The 6,844-nt window shown below is 59.8% G+C and overlaps 1 pseudogene; it reads right to left on the bottom strand.

Moving 5' to 3' along the window:
• Positions 1–5,470: 5,470 nt before the first annotated feature.
• LOC137454966 (F-box only protein 5 pseudogene) lies at positions 5,471–6,618 on the bottom strand (annotated as a pseudogene).
• Positions 6,619–6,844: the final 226 nt, after the last annotated feature.

The raw sequence follows: 6,844 nt of genomic DNA, 5'->3' as shown, positions 1-6,844 counted from the left end.
CCTCCTCCCCAGGGAGGGCTGCAGAGGCCAGCAGGGCCAGCCCAGCCCAGAGGAGCCAGCAGGGCAGTGCTGCTGAGGATCCAGGTTTGTGCTCTCTCCTCTGTCCCAGGCTCTGCTGCAGGGCTGGGGGGTGGGGGTGGGGCAGCTGCCAGCTGCGGGCACAGGGCAGGGGCAGAAGTTTCTCCTGCCCTGGCACCCAGTGGGGGCTGAGCCTGCCTTTATCTCCTGTGGGTGACTGCTCTGGGGGGCATCTGCCCCGCTCAGCCCAGCTGTGGCCTGGCTGCTGGCAGCCTGTGTCTGGGCAGGGCTGAGCTCTTCCTCCTCATCCTCAGTGCCAATGCATGACCCAGCAGCAGAGCCTGGCTCTGCAGAGGCTGCTGCTGGGCACAGGCCAGGCCCTGCCACAGAACACTTGCTCTGGGCCCAGGATTGTTTGTGCTGCCTCTTGTCCTTGGCTTTGGTGTGGTTTGGGGCAGCCCCAGCAAAGAGCTGGGGGGGGTGGGGGGCAGAGGGGGACCCCTGGGGCTTGGGGGGGCTGGGAGCTGCAGCCAGGGAGCTGACTCGGTCTCTGCTCTGCTCCTCCAGCCGAGACCTCTGCGGCTGTGCCTGGCGCCCCCATGACCAGCTCTCCCCTGCCAGGCTGGCAGCACCTGGCTGCGCTCAGCAGTGCCAGGCTGCTGGCCCTCAGCCCCATCGGGAAGAGGAGGAGGTCCCCTGAGATGCCAACTCCTCCCCAGCCGGCCTCTGCCTGCAGCCTCTCCCCGCGGCCCAAACGTCGGCGGCGAAGTGGGAAGCCGGCAGAGGCTGCCAGGGTGGCACAGAGCCCCCCCAGCCCCTGCCCCCCAGCCCCTGTGTCCCTGCCAGCCTGGCCCTGCAGCTCCAGGCTGTGCCCTGCCCCCAGGCCCTGCCCTCGATGGCACCTCCCAGGTGTGCAGGCTGCCAGCCTCAGCCAGCAGCCCTGCAGCCCCCAGCCAGGACCTCCTCCAGCAGCAGGATGCCCTCTCGGTGCCCAAGTGAGTGCTGCCCTGGCCCAGCTGCCCCCCAGCCCTGTGCCAGGGGGCAGTCAGGATCCCCCCTGGCACTGACCATCTCTGCCCTGGCTGCAGGCCCTGCACGCTGGCCTGTGCCACACAGGCACCCTCTGTGCCCAGGCTGCCCTGGGCTGCAGAGCCTCTGCCCTGAAGCAGAAGGCAGCTGAGAGGTGAGAGAGCTGCCAGCAGCTGCCTGTGCTCCCCACTGTGGGCCCAGCCCCATGGCTGCAGCTGCACCTTGCCTGTGGCCTCTGGGCCGCAGGGAGGCCTCTGCCCCGAGCCTGGCTGGGTGCCAATGGCCTCTTTGCCCTCCTCAGAGCCCTTTGCCCCCCCGGGGGGTGGGCAGCGGAGCCGCATCCCCCAGCTGCGCAGCAGGCACCGAGCTGCCAAGGCCTCTGCAGCCCAGGTGAGGCTGCCCTGGGAGCCACTCTGCCAGGAGTGAGCCCTGCCCCGGGGCAGGCTGCAGCCTGCTGCTGTGCCAGCCCTGTGCCAGCTGGAGCAGAGCCCTGCCATGGGGATGGTTGGTGCTGGGGGGTGGCTGCAGCCTGCTGCTGTGCCAGCCCCGTGCCAGCTGGAGCAGAGCCCTGCCATGGGGATGGTTGGTGCTGGGGGGGTGGCTGCAGCCCCAGCTGAGGGGAGGGCAGGAGAGCAGGGAGCTGCCAGTGCCTGGATGTGCCCCAGAGCTGCCTCATGCCCCTCTCTCCTCTCTCTGCCGCCCCAGAGCATCCTTCAGGCCCTCTGAGCAGCAGCGCAGCGAGAGGAGCCCCAGAGTGCTCCCAGCCCTTGGCAGCAGCCTCCCTGCTTCCAGCTCCCAGACAGTGAAGCTCTTAAGGTGAAGGCTTCAGCAGCCAGGAGCCCAGCCCAAGCTCCCAGGACTGCTTCCACCTTCTCCCTTGGTGTGGGAGCTCTTCTTCGTCCTTTGCTTTGTGTCCGTCCCCCCTCAGCCCTGTAACGCCCGCTCCCGTCCTCGGCGCCGCTCTCCCCCGGTCCCGCTCCCGTCCTCGGCGCCGCTCTCCCCCGCTCCCGCTCCCGTCCGCGGCGCCGCTCTCCCCCGGTCCCGCTCCCGTCCTCGGCGCCGCTCTCCCCCGGTCCCGCTCCCGTCCTCGGCGCCGCTCTCCCCCGGCCCCAGCCCCTTGTGCGGCTCGGTTCCCCCTACCCCACTTCGCGGTTCCCATCCCTTTCCCCTCCCCTCTGCGGCCCGGCTGCCCCCCTCTTTGTGTTGTTCACTACAGGTTTGGGTTTGGCTCTTCAGACCTCCTCTGGCTGCCTCTTGACCCCCTTGGGGGACCCTGGGGCTGGGGCTCCCTCGGGGGGCGCCTGGGCCAGGCCCTTCCTCCCGGGACGGGCTCCAGTCTGCCTTCCCCCTCTCTGCTGTCATCGCAGGGGCTCTGGGGCTCTTGTTCTTAGCCTCTGTGGATCAGGCAGCCCCACTCAGCTTCACAGGGGAAGGTGGAACCAAAGGGCTCTCTTCTTTCTTTCCCAAGCTCCACTCCCTCACCTTGGTGTTTGTCTGCAGCTGTGGCATGAACTGAGGCCACTCTGCTTCCCCTTTCCTACAGCCCTTGAGGCTGGAAAAGACTTCTGAGCCCATGGAGTCCAACCATCACCAACAGAGCATGTCCCCAAGAGCCATGGCCACACATTTCCTGAGCCCCTCCAGGTGTGGGGACTCCACCACCTCCCTGGGCAGCCTCTTCCACTGCCTGACCACTCTAGCTGTAAGAAATTCTTCCTAGTATCCAAGCTAAACCTTCCCTAGCACAGCTTGAGCCCCTGACCTCTTGACTGTCATCAGTTCCTGGGGAGAAGAGGCCTCCTTTCAGCTAGCTCTAGAGAGGGAAAAGTTGTCCTCTCAGCATCCTCCTCTTCAATAGCTTCTGCCTTGTGCAGGAATCTTCCAGCCCCAGCTAGAGCAGGAGCAGAGAATCCAGCTCAGGTCACCCAGGAACACATCCAGACCGGGCTGGAAAGGCTCCAGGGAAGGAGACTCCACAACCTCTCTGGGCAGCCTGCTCCAGGGCTCTGGGACCCTCACAGTCAAGAAGTTCTTCCTCCTGTTGAGGTGGAGCCTCCTGTGCTGCAGTTTCCATCCACTGCCCCTTGGCCTATCCCAGGGCACAGTGAGCAGAGGCAGTCCCTGTCCCTGTCCCTTCCTTCCTGACCCCCAGCCCTCAGCTATTGATAGGCATTGATCAGATCCCTCTCAGCCTTCTCCTCTCCAGACTGAACAGCCCCAGGGCTCTCAGCCTCTCCTCCCCAGGCAGTGCTGCAGTCCCTTCGGCATCCTTGGAGCCCTCCCTTGGACTCTCTCCAGCAGATCCCTGTCCCTCCTGAGCTGGGGAGCCCAGAGCTGGATGCAATATTCCAGGGGAGGTCTCAGCAGGGCAGAGCAGAGGGGGAGGAGAACCTCCCTGGCTCTGCTGGCCACACTCCTCTGAATGCCCCCCAGGACCTCCTTGGCCTTCTTGGCCCCCAGGGCACACTGCTGTCCCATGCAGAGCTTGTTGCCCACCAGCACTCCCAGGTCCTGTTTCAACCTCTTCAAGGATGTGCTGCCTGTGGGAGCCTGGGTGCTGCTCCTGCTTCCTGGGAGGAGCTCAGGCAATGAAATATTCTCTTAACTCCTTTTGCTCCCCTGTTCCAAACCCTTTCACCTTGTGCCTTGCACCAAGCCCTTTGAGAACCTCACCAACTGCCAGCCACACAAGGTGAGTTTCTCACTCCAGCCTTCATGCTACCTGTGCTTGCAGACAGGGCAAGATCCAACTCAGAGTCCTCAGGGAAAGGGAGAACCAAGCCAAGGTTCTTGTGAGCCCTTCAGAATGCCAAATCATTTATTGCTCAGGGGTTAACCACCTGGGTTTCACAAATCATTTGGAACTCTTAGGAGTTGCTGCAGTCAGAACTAGGGGCTGGGGGTGGCTGACACCCCTCAGGCTGTGCTGTCATCCAGTGAGAGCTGGAAGAGCTGAGAGCTGGCTGCAGGCAACCCTCCTGGAGTTCAACAAGGACAAGGGCAGGGTCCTGCATCTGGGGAGGAGTAACAGCAGGCACCAGGACAGGTTAGGAGCTGCCCTGCTGGAGAGCAGATCCGTGGAGTCTTAGTGCACAAGTTCTGCATGGGACAGCAATGTGCCCTGGTGGCCAAGAGAGCCAATGGGGTCCTGGGGTGCAGCAAGGAAAGTGTGGCCAGCAGGCCTGGGCAGGTTCTGCTCCCCCTCTGCTCTGCTCTGCCCTGCTGAGACCACAGCTGCAATCCTGGGTCCAGTTCTGGGCTCCCCAGCTCAAGGGAGACAGAGAGCTGCTGGGAACAGTCCAAGGGAGAGCCAGGAGGATGCTTAGGGGACTTGAGCATCTCCCCTGGGAAGAGAGGCTGAGAGCCCTGGGGCTGGTTAGTCTGGAGAAGAGAAGGCTGAGAGGGATCTGATCAATGTCTATTGACAGCTGAGGGCTGGGGGGCAAGGGGAGGGGGCCAAGCTCTTGTGGGTGGTGCACAGCAATCAGCCAAGGAACAGTGGAGACAAACTGGGACAGAGAAGGTTTCAGCTCAACAGGAGGAGAAACTTCTTTGGTGTGAGGCTGCTGGAGCCCTGGAGCAGGCTGCCCAGAGAGGTTGTGGAGTCTCCTGCTCTGGAGCCTTCCCAAGCCCTGCATCCTGGATGCATTCCTGTGCAGACTGCCCTGGGTGCTGCTGCTCTGGCAGCCACTCACCCCTAGATCTATGAATACAGTCTCACAGGCTCACAGTCTCGCCAAGGTTGGAAGAGACCTCGAGGATCATGGAGTCCAGCCTGCCAGCACAGACCCGTGACTAGAGCATGTCTCCCAGGGCCACGTCCAATCTCCGCTTGCACACCTCCAGGGACGGGGACTCCACCACCTCCCTGGGCAGCACATCCCAATGATGAATGACTCTCTTGGTGAAGAACTTTCTCCTCACCTCCCCTGCTGCAGCTTGAGACTGTGTCCCCTTGTTCTGGGGCCGGTTGCCTTGGAGAAGAGCCCAACCCTCACCTGGCTACAACCTCCCTTCAGGGAGCTGCAGAGGCATTGAAAGGATTTCTGAAGAGTAGCAAAGCTTTCAATAAAACACAACTGAAGTTTCTCCCTTCAGGCACTCAAGAATTGCTAGGGCTACACATGGAAGGGTACTTGTTGAAACTGCTGTGGTTTGTTCATTCCCCTGGGGTGCTCTGCAGACTGAAACCCAGGAGCAGACTCACCAGGACAGCCATGAGAATGTCAGGAGAATTCATTCAGAATTGTCTTTTCCATTGATGCATTCAAAAATCTTTTCTAATGGATACTTGTGACAGTTCCCAGGAACTCCAGCACACCTCAACAGAGCAGCAGCAAGCACCTCCATGTTTGATTTGCTTTGTGGGTAGTTTTGTCTCTTAACCCCCCCATGTTCAAGAGTCTGTACTGGGATGGGTGGATCATAGTCGGCATCGATTCTCTTGGCTTCTTTTAGTCCCAGGAAGTGGCCCCAGCTTAGAGTTAGGTTTCACTGGCTTGCTGCTCCTGCAGGCACTGGAGCTGTGGTAGCTGCACATGCCCTCTGTGCAAAAGCCAAAGCCACAACTTCCAGGCTTGCACGCCGCCCTTTGTAGACAGGAGTCGTACTTGGCAGGTGAGCCACACTGCTGGCAGGCTGTAAGGCTTTCAGCACTGTTCAAGGTCTTGGCAGCCTCCCAGAACTCCATGAGCCTGCTGTGATTCTGGGATGCTTTGGATCTGGTGCCTTTTTTGTTCAAGTTGGCAGGTGGGATTGCTTTCTGAATGGAAGCTAAAGCAGCTCGGTAGAGGCCAAACTCCCTCGCTGCAGCGTTCTCTGATGTCTCGGTGGCGCTGCAACAGCTTTGCACAGCTTTGCTCTGCTTTTGGAAGAGCCACTTACCTTCCTGCAGCATCTCCTGCCAGGTCGTGCTGACTGTGGCAAAATTTAGTGAATCCATCTCACCAAGATGCCTTAAAATATTTGCTAGTAGATGCTTCAGGTTCTTTTGGAAGAGGTCAGCAAGAATGTCTATTCAGCCCAGTCCCATTTGCTTGCCAGTTAGATGACAAAGTTCAACCTTTCCTCTCAAAACAATTTCTTTCTCCTGCAGCCCAAGACTTCAGGCTTTTTCCAGCACTTTTTTTCAAAGTTGAGCAAATCATCTCTTCAAAATGGATCACTGGCAACAAAGTCTTTTTTGAACACTGAATTTGGTTTTGGTTCTGATGAGACTGCTTTGGTGTGCCACAGCTATTCCCAGCCAAAGGTATCAGCATGTTCTACTGTATCAGCATGCTGACTGCTTAGCACAGAGCAAGAACCACTGTCCTCATTACATTTACTGTGTGCCAGTGCCTCCATTTCAGAGATACCTTCATCCAGGCTCTGGTTTATTTGTTTCTTTTCTTTGTTATGTACAGGACTTCTTTCATCCTCAAGATCAAGATCACAGGTGAATGTATTGCAGCACAGGGGTGAGCACATGCAGGCACAGTCTCCTCTCTTCAGGCCACTCACATCCTGGGCTGCATCAAAGGAAGAGTGCCCAGCAGATGGAAGGAAGTGAGAGTGCCACTCTGCTCTGCTGAGACCTCACCTGGAGTATTGTGTCCAGACCTGGGGCACTCAGTGTACGAAGAACATCAACCTGAGGCAGCAGGTCTGGAGCACAGCCCTGTGAGGAGAAGCTGAGGGAGCTGGGGTTGCTTAGCCTGGAGAAGAGGAGGCTCAGGGGAGACCTCATTGCTCTCTCCAACTCCCTGAAGGGAGGTTGTAGCCAGGTGGGGGTTGGGCTCTTCTCCCAGGAACAAGA

This window comes from Melanerpes formicivorus, unplaced genomic scaffold (genome assembly GCF_026170545.1).
Source record: "Melanerpes formicivorus ecotype bairdi unplaced genomic scaffold, bMelFor1.0.p_v2 SCAF_88, whole genome shotgun sequence".
Lineage (NCBI taxonomy): Eukaryota > Metazoa > Chordata > Aves > Piciformes > Picidae > Melanerpes > Melanerpes formicivorus.
Note: the sequence above shows the minus strand (reverse complement) of the source record. Positions and strands in the feature narration are given on the sequence as shown.